Source organism: Terrapene carolina, unplaced genomic scaffold (assembly GCF_002925995.2).
Source record: "Terrapene carolina triunguis isolate 2854851 unplaced genomic scaffold, T_m_triunguis-2.0 Scaffold192, whole genome shotgun sequence".
Classification (NCBI taxonomy): domain Eukaryota; kingdom Metazoa; phylum Chordata; order Testudines; family Emydidae; genus Terrapene; species Terrapene triunguis.
In genome coordinates, this window is record NW_020664543.1 from 26,631,497 (window position 1) to 26,645,189 (window position 13,693).

Genomic DNA, 13,693 nt, shown 5'->3' on the forward strand with positions numbered 1-13,693 from the left:
ACAATCCCCAAAGCTGGTGGATATTCCAATACTTAAATTTACCAAGCCAGCACAAAACAGCTTCTATAATACCTTGCTAGTTACCCAGAAGCCAGCAACAGAGTTCCCTTTAAGTAACCCAGCCTCAGGCCTCCACCCAGACACCCAAGTCAAATATGATGAGGATTACTAAAAATCTTATTCATCATATAAGAAAGTTCTACCAATCCCAAAGGATCAGACAATTTACCCTCCAGGGTAAATGAATATTCCAGATCTTACACAAATACACGCTTACAGCCAATTCTTATGAACTAAACTAAAATTTATTAAAAAAGAAAAGAGAGAGCGTATTGGTTAAAAGATCAGTATACATACAGACATGAGTACAGTTCTGAGATCAGATTCATAGTAGAGATGGTGAGCTTTGTAGCTGCAAAGAGTTCTTTCAGAATTAGTCCACAGATTATAGTCCAATGTTCATATTCAGGGTGATCCAGATGGGACTGGAGATCTCAGTTTTACGACTTAAGCTTCCCCTGCATGAAGCATCAAGCAGATCTGAGATAAAAAGGATCAGGTCCCAAGAGTCTTTTATATAGTTTTCTAGCAGCCTTTTGACCATACAGTCCTTAGGCAAACAACAGGCAATCATCCAGACTCTGAAGTAGACCTGTTTCCTAAGCATCACTGGTAATTAGCTACATGGATTAACATAAGGCAATTTATGCATTAGGCAGTTTTTCACAAACTTTAAAGAGACATACAGACAATGACATTATTTCACCCAAAATTCATCTAAATGTTAATATTCCCTTTTGATCTCTGAATCAATAGCTATAGTAATAGACAGGAACTGTCTGTTTACATGGCTAACATCTAACAAGATATAAATAAACATGTACAATTAGTATCACCTCTAATTCTCTAACAATACAGGTTTGCATTTCAAAGTTCTAGCCTATCTAACATGGAATGGCCCTAATTACCATTTACATACTTTTCTAACATGTCTCTAAAGGTTGAATTTGGGTCATTTATCCTGCAGGAAGCTTAACCCTTTCTGGCCATGCATCACACACCAGAAGGATGGTGGTGGAATTCGAGGCCTATAGACAAGCTGGAAGTGATGGGGTGAATGAGAAACCCATGCTGTGAGTGCTGGTGTTTTTGTGCCAAATGACCCCGCTATCACTATGCTGATGTGCATGTTGATTGGGAGTCAGTTTACTGAAGACCACATGATACAGTGTCTGTGACGGTATTCCAGGCACAGAGGTCTGTGCAAAGTTCTGGTTCCCCTTTCATCTTGCAGAATTGGAAGGAGCAGTGGAAAGGATTAAAGTCTTGGAAAGATTTTCTTATGAGGAGAGACTGTTTAGTATATAGAAGAGACTAACAAGAGGGGATGTGTCAGAAATATACAAAATAGTGAATGGTCTAAAGATGGTAAATCAGGTGCCTTTATTTGCTTATTTGCAGAAGGGGATATTCTATTCTATTGAAAGGCAAAACATTGAAAACTGATTAAAATAAATATGCTTTTACTTAACACATAATTAACGTATGGATATTTCTGTCATAAGATATCCCTGAGGTGAAGATCTTAGTAAGAGTTTTAAAAAATTAGATGTCCCTAGGTATAATGATTACATCCACAATAACATTTGGTAGGGAAAAGTGAGAGCGAGATGAACCTTCATATTTCAGTAAATAAGCCAGCTGCTAACTGAGAAGGGTTAGGAAGGAACATCCTCTATGGGATGGTTATTTCATAACTGTCTACTACAGAAGTTTCTTGTACCTGTCTCTGAAGCTGATGGTGCTGGTCAGATCAAGACAGGAAACTGGACAAGATGGACCCTGGGCTAATCTGCTCTACCAATCCTTGTATACAGATTGAATGGTCCCATGGATTCTTACATGTTTTTAAAATTGTAGATTTGGAAAGATGAAACTTTTTTTTTTTTACTTTGTGAGCATTAATGTGAATGAGAAGCTTTGGGAGCAGGAAAGACATCAGTCATGCTCACCACAATTAAGTGTCATGCCTGAGGATAGACAGAGGTGGATAGAAAGCTGGCTAGATCATCGGGCTCAACGGATAGTGATCAATAGCTCCATGTCTAGTTGGTAATAGTGTTGATGTCATAAACTTAGACTTCTCTAAGGAATTTGACTGGTATTACACAACATTTTGATTAAAAAACTAGCACAATTTAAAATTACTGTGGCACACACTGAATGGATTAAAAGCTGGCTAATTGATAGGTCTCAATGTATGATTGTAAATGGGGAATCATCATCAAGCAGGCATGCTTCCAGTGGGGTACCACAAGGATCAGTTCTTTGCCCTATGTTATTTAAGGATTTTATCAATAACCTGGAAGAAAACACAAAATTATCAAGATAAATTTTGCAGATGACACAAAAATAGGGGAAATGATGAATAATGAAGAGAACAGGTCACTGACAGAGTGATCTAGATTGCTTGGTAAATTGGGCACAAGCAAACAATATGTGTTTTTAAACAGTTAATGTAAGTGTATGCATCTGGGAACAAAGAATGTAGGCCATACTTACAGGATGGGGGACTCTATCCTGGGAAGCAATGACTCTGAAAAAGATTTGGGGGTCATGGTGGACAATCAGCTGAACATGAGCTCCCAGTGCAAAGCTGTGGCCAAAAGGGCTAATGTGATCCTGGGATGCATAAACAGATGCTCAAATAGGAACAGAGAAATTATTTTACCTCTATAGTTGGCAGTGGTGCAATCGCTGCTGGAATACTGTGTCCAGTTCAAGAAAGATGTTGATAAATTGGAGAGGGTTGCCTTTTAGTAATAGACTCAAAGAGCTCAATTGATTTAGCTTAACAAAGAGAAGGTTAAGGGGTAAGTTAATTACAGAGTAGAAATATCTACAGGAAGAACAAAATTTTAATAATGGACTCTTCAGTATAACACAATCCAGTGGCTGGAAGGTGAAGCTAGACAAATTCAGACAGGAAATAAAGCATAACTTTTTTAATCGTTAGAGTAATTAATCATTGGAACAATTTATCTAGAGTCATGGTGGATTCTCAGTTACTGACAATTTTTATATCAATATTGGATGTTTTTCTAAAAGATCTGCTCTAGGAATTATTTTGGGGAAGTTCTATTGCCCATGTTATATAGGGGGTCAGATTAGATGATCAGAATGGTCCTGTCTGGCCTTGGAATCTATGAATCACTTATTACAACAGGGCCTCAACCTGGCCTGCACTTCTTACAGTGCATGTTTGCATGTGCGCTCCCCCATACGCACATTCTTTGGGTGCTAACACTTGTGGTGATGATACAAATAAACTGCTTTGAATGGATACTTTTATCGCAGAGCTTCTTTTTTTTCCTCAGGAAAGCACTACAAGGAACAAAGTGAAGGTGGCTAGTGCTTTAGATGTAGATTTTCATCCACTCAGACATTTCAGTTAACCTTGACTTTGAATTTCCCTGGTTTAATGTTTGTTTTTTTATAGCTACAAAAGTTATTGTAACGGTTATTTTCTCTTATTTTACTAATAGGTACTTTGGGCTAGATCCACAAAGAGACTGCTATGTTAGCCACCTAACTCCCCTGAGATCCTCAGCCCCCCTGTTCAGATGCTGACTGTTCATGCAGATACATAGTTTCTGCCAGCAAAGTGCTACATTTTTTCCAGTGGGTATGCACATGTAGTTCAGTGCCTTAGCTCAGACCTAAGCCCCAGTAGGATTCTCAAACGAAGTGTGCCTCTGTCTATCTCACCTACAGAGCCCAATTGAATAGGCATGCTCAGAATATGTCCACTAGATCAGGCCTGACACAAAACACAGAGAGGGTGTGGTGTGTTCCAGAATACCCAAGAGCCCAGGGGTTAGGGCAGTTAGCTGGGATGTGGGACTTCAAGTCCCTGCTCCATATTAGAGCAGGCAGGGGCGCCGACTTCCCCTCTGCCTGGTAGGTGCTTGACCCCCCACCCCGCCCCTGGCCCAGCCCCTGGCCCCGCCCCTGGCCCATCTCTTCCCGCCCCTGCACCGCCCTCGCCCCACCCCCATTCCACCCCTTCCCCCAAGTCACCACCCCTGCCCTACCTCTTCTCCACCTCCTCCCCTGAGCGCACCACATCCCTGTTCCTCCTAGAAAGTCCTAAGCACTGCCAAACAGCTGTTAGGCAGCGGGGGGGGGGGGGGACTGTGGTAAGTGCTGGGAAGGAGGGGGAGGAGCGGGGATGTGGCACGCTCAGGTGGGGGGAGAAGGAGGCGAGGAGGGGGGAGCTTGGCAGCTGGTGAGTGCGGAGCACCTGCTAATTTTTCACCATGGGTGCTCCAGCCCCCACAGGGAAACTCCTTTTGTGAGGTGGTGTTTAGGCCACATCCCTTTCCTCAGCATTTCCCACTGGCTAGCTTAGGTGGCTCCCTGCTCAGCATGCTGGCTTCTGTGAAGCCCATGCTTAGGCACCTAACTCTCCCCATGCATTGTATAGGGAGCCTGAGTGCCTAATTTAGGTCTAAGGATTCCACTGGTTTGCAGGGTGCATATGAGTTAACTGTTGCAATGGTCAGTGTTGTGAGGCCTGTCCCTTTGTAGCTCTAGTTCTTTACTCTCAACCTTAATTTCAGCTTCACGGACAGTTTTGCCTGGGATTTCCTTAGGCTTGAGTTTCTTTGCATTTGTAGTGTGTTCACTACATATGTGGGGTAGGGTTGCCAACTGTCTAATCACACAAACCCAAACACCCTTGCCCTGCCTCCTGCCCCTCCCCTCCCTGAAGCCCAGACCCTGCCCTGCCCCTTCTATGAGATCCCTCCATGCTCACTCCATCCCCCCTCCCTCCGTCACTTGCTCTCCCCCATACTCACTCACTTTCACTGGGCTGGGGCAGGGGGTTGGGATGTGGGAGGGGGCATGGGCTCTGGGCTGGGGCTAAGGGGTTTGGAGTGTGGGAGGGGACAATAATGTTCAGTAGATTATGAGTTTTTAAATAATACCTCAAGACATACTTCGTACAAAATTTATCATGGTTTTGTTTAAAGGATATACATAGGGGTACAGTCTGTCATAGAGAGTTCTTTTAATCTAACAGAACAAGCCCCCCACAAGGGGAATGTAAGTCTAAATAAATTCAGACTAAAGAGATAGTAGACATTTTTTAAAAATAAGAGTATTTAACTGGTGGAAGATCTTACCTAACAATATGAGAGATTCTCAAGATTTCTTTTCTTTCTAAAAAAGATATTCTAGCTTAATCAGAAATTATTCCCTTATATGGGAATTTGGCATCCCTACACCTGCTTAGCAAGTGTGGTTCAGTTTAGGGTGACCACCTCATTCATGGTATGCTAAGTACAGTTCTGCTGCCCTTTGTTCATACAATAAGGATAACAAAATTTCATTATCCCTGCATTTAATACTAAAATGAATTGTAACCCCAAACCAACTAAAAGGGATCACTTTGGCAAAGCAGCTCTATCTGCTGAGCATCTAGGCAGAATAGGTGTGTCTATGCAAATATGGTCTGCTCCTGAAGTCTCCCCACCCCCCATTCACCACTAGATGTTAGGGGATAGCTCATTCACACTCTGCTTATGCTTGCTAGCATAGTAGACAATCAAAGCATCAGACTTTCTGAAGAATTCTGTCCTGTCCAGATAGAACTGTATAGCTGTACAAACTCTGAGGTAATTCCATCTTTCTCCTCTAGGGTTAGAAGGATAAAACATTTATTTTGGTTAAGATGATATGGAGCTATGGTAGGAATTTTGAAGTAATTTGAAATACTATTTTGTCAGGAAAAGTCTGAAGAAAGTGTTCCTTAATTGAAAGGCCATTTAACAAATTGATCCTTTTGGCCCAAGTGATTACCACAAGAAAAGGTACTTTCATAGTAAGGATGTGGTAGTCATAGGTTTGAAGGCTTTTCCAGCACTAAATTCAGCTTCCAGTTTTTGAGAGGAATTCTGATAGGAGGCAAAACCTTCATTACTGCTTTAAATATACATGGAAATATGCTGATGTGAAGGCCAATTTCTTTACCACATGACACGTGCCAAGGAAGCTAAGACAAACTCAGTTGATAAAGCACAACAACAGGGAATTGTGGGACAGCTTTAGCAGTCCTTTGGGTGCCATTAGAATTAAGAATCTGTTTCAACAAAATCAACATATGGGGTCCCACATCACACAAACAATTTTGCAAGGGACTTCTCCAGGTGAAGGAGGAGCGCTTATGTGACCCTTGGGGTAAATTTGTTATCTGTTGTATGTATTTGTGTTTGTTGTGGTGTGCTTGCTGCAGGACTGAAATAGACCATGTGGTCTGTTTGTTTGGGGGACCGTGTGCTGCCCGTGTGGGTGCTGAGCCTAGTGTCCTGCTAGGCAAGGCTGAGAGCTTCTTAACGAGGCATTAATCCCTAAGCCCTTTTGCACCCATCAGCCCATAACCAGGGGGTGGGGCTACTCAGGAAGACTAGGGCTTTAAAAAGCCCGCTCCTAAGCGACCAGAGGAGCTAACGAACAGGAGCAGCTAACAGGGGAGTTTTGCATGGGAGCTTACAGGGAGAGTGGGGGGCTAGATACACATAACATTTCTTAAACTTTTTTAAACTTAAAGTCAAAAACATCCCGTGATATAAACAAAACCTCAGCAAAGGAACTAACTTCAGCAGTAAAAAGAGAATTCAGGCAGAAGTCCAGCAACAGAGTTGGGGCTACCCAGTTTATTGCACCCAATGCAGCATGTATGCTTACCTGCCCTATGGGCAGGTGGTGTATATGTGCATTTGGTGCAAGGAGCTCCTGGCCCTCAGAGACCATGTATGGGCTTTGGAGACCAGGATGGCTGAGCTGGAGGAGCTAAGAGAGACAGAGAAGTACATAGATGAGACTTTCCGGGACACAGTAGAATGGTCCCACCCCCAGTCTGACAGCCTCTATGCTGTTGAGGAGGATGAAAGTCCCGGGGAAGGAGAACATCCAACTGGAGCAGAGTGAAACGATCCAATAGATGGGACACTCCTCCCAGATGATGTTGTGGTATCATCTCACATTAAGGATACCTCTCCGGGGGAGGGAACTCCAGTTATTAGGAAGAGACAGGTATTAGTAATGGGCAATTCAATCATTAGAAACATAGATAGCTGGGTTTGAGATGATCGGGAGAACCGCATGGTGACTTGTCTGCTGGTGCGAAGGTTGTGGATCTCTCGAGACATCTAGATAGACTTATGTGTAGTGCTGGGGAGGAGCCGGTGGTCATGGTACATGTAGGTATTAATGACATAGGGAAGGGTAGGAGAGAGGTCCTGGAGGCCAAATTTAGGCTGGTAGGTAAGAGATTGAAGTCCAGGACCTCCACGGTAGCATTCTCTGAAATGCTTCCAGTTCCACGCGCAGGGCCAGTTAGACAGGCAGAACTGCAGGTCTCAATGTGTGGATGAGATGATGGTGTAGAGAGAAGGGGTTTACATTTATTAGGATCTGGGGAACCTTTTGGGAAAGGGGGAGCTTATACAGGAAGGATGGGCTCCACCTAAAGCAAAAAGGAGGCACTTAAATTTAAAAAAGTCATTGAGCAGTTTGTAAACTAAGGGCTGGGGGAAAGCCAAAGCGTGGAGGAGCACATGATTTGGACAGAGACATCCCTTAGGGGAGAATCTACTAATGGAGATTGTCTATGTCCTAGTAAGGAGGAGAGGATGGAAGATGATAAAATACAGGGAGGATTTAATGAGAAACAGTCAAATGAAAAAAAGGCCCATCCAATTACATTGTGTAATGGGAGACAGCTAAAAAGTGACCAGTTTTTAAAGTGCTTATATACCAATGCTAGAAGTCTAAATATTAAGATAGGTGAACTAGAGTGTCTTGTATTAAATGAGGATATTGATATAACAGTGTAACCCTTCTGCCCCTCTAAGTTGGCAGCAACAAGGGCCGGGTGATCTGAGTGTATCCGGGCTGGGAATCCATAAACTGAGAAATATTTTTCCCACAGTACTCGAGCGACAGTGGTGGCCCTCTGATCACGTGTGGGATATGCCTGCGCATATCGCGTATAATGGTCAGTCACTACTAGAATGTTCCCAATATTCCTCCTGTCTACTTCTAAAGACAAGAAATCAATGCATACCAGCTCCAGAGGCTTGTTGCTGGTGCTATTCTTCAGATATGCAGCCCTCATGGGCAGAGTTTTCCTTTGCACACATCGAGCGCAGGTCTCACATTTCCTGCGAACATCTTCAGCCATCCGGGGCCAATAGAACCTACTACGAATAAGTTCCAGGGTCCTCTCCATCCCTAAATGTCCAAAGTCATCATGCAGGGCCCTCATGGCCAGGGCTCTGTACTCTTTCGGCAGCACTAGTTGAGTCCGTTGCTTTTGTAAAGGGTCTGTGGTCACTCGGTGTAGCACTCCCTGAATCAGTTTTAGTTTGGTCCATTCTCTCAATAGTAGTTTACCCTCTGGGTTAGGTGGGACAACCGCGGCTGGACTTCGCCCCTCCCTTTTGGCAAGTAGTGTATCACGAATGTCAATATCTTGCAGCTGTGCTTCCTGCCAGTCAGCCGCATTGAGCATGGGCAAAGGAGATTGGTCCAACGCAATATAGTTCACTGAAGCAGAAGGCACGCATTCAGGGGGCAGGCCCAAAGCTTCTGCAGCACATCCATGAAGGCTCTCATGGGCCTCTGGCTCTCAGCGACTCACACTGCAAATAGCTCTCACTCCATCTGTGGGTATCACAGCAACTCCTTGTGCCTGTGGACGCTTGGACAATGCATCTGCATCTACATTGCTTCTCCCTGATCAGTATTGAATGCTGAAGTCATAGCTAGCCAAAGTGGCCACCCATCTTTGCCCTGTAGCATCCAGCTTAGCACTTGTTAACACATAAGTCAGTGGGTTGTTGTCCGTCCACACCTGGAACTGAGCACCATACAAGTAGTCTCGAAATTTCTCAGTGATGGCCCATTTCAAGGCCAAAAACTCCAGCTTGTGGGTGGGATAGCGAGTTTCACTATCAGACAATCCTCGGCTGGCAAAGGCTACAGGTTTACGTTTGCCTTCCACCTCCTGGTACAGTACTGCTCCCAGACCCTCCAAACTGGCATCAGTATGCAGGATAATGGCTTGCTTGGGTCAGCAAAGACTATGACAGGAGCATGAGTTAGGCAAGTAATGATTTCTCGAAAAGCCCTTTCACATCTTTCATCTCACCGTGGCCCAAATGGTTCGAAGGGGCCATAGTGTCTCTGTACAGGAGGCTTTGGGGACCTCCCCTTATTCTTGGTCTTAGATTTGTTCTTGCTGGACTGCTATCCCTTGGTAAGATCATTCAGAGGTTTTAGAATCATAGCATAGTTTTTCACAAATCTGCGGTAGTAGCCACTAAACCCAAGAAAGGTCTTGAGTTCTCTGTAGTTACCTGGACAAGGCCATGTAGTGAGTGCTTCTATTTTATCGGGATCAGTACTCACACCCTCTTGGGACACGATGTGACCCACATACTTCACTGAGGTCCTGCAGAACTGGCATTTGTCAATTGAAAGCTTCAAACCATAATCCTCCAACCTATCAAGCACTTTAAGAAGTCTTTCTTCATGCTCCTCCAAGGTTCTTCCAAACACAATCAGGTCATCCAAATAAACTAACACTTGCAGTAAATTCATGTCTCCCACAACTTTCTCCATAAGACATTGAAATGTGGCAGGTGCTCCAGAAATCCCTTGGGGCATGCGTTCGAACTGATAAAACCCTAATGGACAGATGGAGGCTGTCTTCTCCTTATCTTCTTCACCCAGAGGGATCTGGTAGTATCCACTCCGAAGATCCAACACAGAGAACCACTGGCTTCCCAGCAAACAGTCTAAGGCATCTTGGACTCGGGGCATGGTGTACTGGTCAACCACAGTACGATGGTTTAGGGTGCGGTAGTCAATACACATCCGGATTTTCCCATTCTTTTTATGGACCACCACAATGGGTGAGGCATATGGGCTGCGGGACTCCGTAACGATGCCATTCGCAGCCAGCTCCTGAAGATGTTGTCGCACATCTTCCATCTCAGAGAGAGCAGTCCTCCTAGATCTCTCCCTGAAAGGTCGAGAGTCATGTAATCTGATTTTGTGCTCTACTCCTTTTGCACATCCCACTCATGCAATGAGAACACCTTGGATCTTTCACAAAGTTTCCTCCGCAGGCGATCTTTCCACTCCTCGGACAATGGTGAATCTCCAAAGTCAAACTTTGCTGGGTCTATTGTTGGAACTTGAGTCTCACACTGGGGTTTTACAATTGATTCAGGCTCAAAGAGGTCTGCTATCTTTTGCCCTTGCTTCACAACAACATCTCGACTTGTTTCATTAGAAATCAGTATAGTAACCTTTTCCTGGTCTTCAGCAGGTAGGGTTATGATGCCACTGGGGACCAGCACTCCTTCCAGGAGCTCTCCTTCAACCGGCTGCTCTACCATTGCTAATGTCCCTTTACTGCCTTTCAGCCTGGTACTCATGACAAGCACTTCCTGCTCTGTCCTTGCAGGCACTACTAAGGGGGTTGTGCCCATGTACTTCAGCGCCCCAATCGGTAGCTCAGATGTCTCCTTTTTAGCGTTCTCAATCTTCCTATAGGCTTCAGCATAAAGCGTATGGATCATCAGGGTATTCAGGTACTGGTCCCCAGCCCGTCGTCTGCAGTAATCCGCGAGCACCTTGAAGAGACTGGAGTTGGTCCCTATCAGCACAGACACGTCAGGGCATATTAAGGCAGCTGTGTCTACCTCTTCCCTTACCCCAGCAACCTCCTCTGGGAATTCCAGGTGCACTATGACATACCCTTGGTAAGGGTATTCATCCATGCTGAGGCCACACAGACCAACGCCAGTCAGTGACTGTATAGGCAGGTGCCTAAGCATCTGTTGGTAGAATGACTGAAATATAATAGTCACTTGAGATCCAGTGTCAAGCACGGCTTTACACTCCGATCCTTCAATCCTCACCGTGACCTCTGCTCGAGGCCCTATCAGTCCTGCGGGGATCCCAGCTGGACGGTCTTTTCTGGGGGAATCTTCAAATCCTGCAGGCCTGGGTGGTTCCCGTCCCCAGACCCTCTGGCAGCTACCGGATCTCTCCCAACTGATCCTCAGCTTTCCATACACTATGGAGGGGTTTTCATCATTATGGCACTTGGCAGCACTGTGCCCATCCTGACCACATCGGTAGCAGAAGAATTGTCCTTTCCACCTTCGCCTGGGTGGGACGGTGGCTCTAAATGCTGACTTCTCCATCACCACAGTCTGAGGCTCCTTATTCCTGGAAATCTTAGCTCGGTCAATGATGCTTTGCAGCTCCGCTATCCGTTCTGTCAGGACCTGCATTTGTTGGGCCAGTTCCTCTGTGGTGCTCACCATCAGCACACTGGCCATTTGCAGTGGTGTTGTGCTGGCTGGCTCCAATGTTTGAGCTTCCCAAAACTCGCTGGCAGCCTGCCTTTCTTCCTCTTCCCTGACCTCCTTTATCAGCTGGGAGTAACTTGGGGGATGTTCCTGCCGTTCTCTTAGCCGGAGATGAAGTAGAATCGGGTTCTGATACTGAGTCCCTCTTACAACTTGAGCCAGTCTGGTCTGATCCATCTGCTCAGCAGTCACTGCTCCCCTCATGACAGCTCTCTGAAGCAGTCTCTCCAGCCTCTGTATATAGGTTGAAATCTTCTCGCCCCTTTGCTGTTGGGAATTAAGGAACTTACAGTAACTGTCTTCAGGGCCCTCTATGCTCCCAAAGGTATGATCAAGGGCCTCTAGGCAGTCCTTCACACTGACCCCAGGGTCAATGAGCTTCAGGGTGAGAATCACATCTAATGCTGGGCCACTAAGGCTCTCTATTAGACATCTTCGCTTTTCTGCATCGGGTACGGCCCACTCCCGCAGCATTTCAGTGGTATGCTCCAACCAGGGTTCAAACTCCTCTTCCCCAGCAAATAACCTTAACTTACGACAATAGTTTGATGTAGCATGGGACAACACAACCTTTTCCAATATTTGCCCCAGTGCTTTTGCCCAATCATTGGCTGAGGCTGCGGCCCCTGAGCTAGAGGCTGCAGGGCTGGGGCCCAACAAACCCGACATATTAGCCATTATACAAACAGTAATTTCCTCAAAATATAAACACAATTGTTTCCCAATGCAGTGGAACACTCAACAGGTGCTTGCGAGGGGTACTGACCCAGGGATCCCGGATGAGCCCCCCAAAATGTAACCCTTCTGCCCCTCTAAGTTGGCAGCAACAAGGGCCGGGTTCGGTATCTAGGGGTTCCGTTTCAATAACGCAATGCAAAACCGGCTCGAGCCCCCACCCAGTGACCTGGGACAATTACATAACACCCCCCTGGGCGCCTCTAAGAGGCAATACTTCCCCTCTTGCAAGCATGGAGTCTGAGTGTAGCAAAAGCCTTTTAATAAAGGAGGGAAACAATGCGGCATCATGTTGGGGAAACACCACAAACAGGATTCATAACACAAACCATGAGCAAAAGACCCACTTCCAAGTAAGTTTGGCAGTGTCCTTTTCCCCTCAGGGTCTTAAGTCCAATCACCCCAAAGTCCAACAACCCCAAAGTCTCTGTCCCTGGTCAGTGCTGCCCCAGAGTTCAAAAGTTTATCTGCAGAGTTTTACCCCCCCCCCCCAGCCTGGGTGGAAATGGGGGGGGGGGCCACACGGGGTGTTAAGGGGCACCTTACGTGGTCCGAGGCCAACTGCCTCACCTCTCCGTGGAGTTCTGCTGCAGCCTTTACCACGAATGACTCCGCTCTACCAGCCACGCCGCGCCGCACCACTCCGCTCAGCTCCTCCAGCCGTCCCCGCAAACTGCTCTGCTCTCCGTTCCGTGGGCCGCTCCAACCATCCCACAAACTGCTCAGCTCTGCCAGCCGCTCCACTCCACCAGCCGTCCCATGAACCACTCCAGCTGCCCCCGCAAACAGCTCTGCTCCACTCGCTGTTCCGTGGGCTACTCCAACCATCCCACAAACTGCTCGGCTCTGCCAGCTGCTTAGCAATATTTCTTCAGGATCCCCCACTAGTTAACACAGTACTCGGTGATTTCAGCTCAGCAATTTTAGCGATTTCAGCTTGTAGTAGGGGAGCCCCAGTGCTGGTGCAGCATTGGCCCAAAGTGAACTCAGCTCAGCAACTTCTAATTAGACTCCTAATGGAAGCAAACTTAGCTCTGCTATTCAACAGCAGAGAAAGAGAGTAATGCAATTGATGTTCCAGGCCCTCAAAAGGGGGCCCATGCCATCAGAAACACATACCTATCCCCAACCTCTCTCAATTCACTAGGCTTTGTAACCCATGCCCCTTGTCTAGCGAGTGCTACTTAGTTACTGGTGTGTCCCTCTGTCATACAACAGTTCCACTGGCCTTGATTCACAGAATCAGGGTAACAACACTTTATTCTTCCTGCCCCAATAACAGAGAAACTGGGGATCCCACACCAGCCAAAGTAACCACTTTCAGTTGTTATTGTCCCAGGCTGGGCAGGTGGGTGTGCCTATGCAAACAAGATCAGCCCCTGAAGTTCTTTTCCACCCTTGCCATAATTCACCACCAGATGTCAGGGTAGAGCTCATCCTGACTCTGCTTACAATAGGCATCACAGAAACTAGGTGGAATGAGGATAATAAATGGGATAAAATAA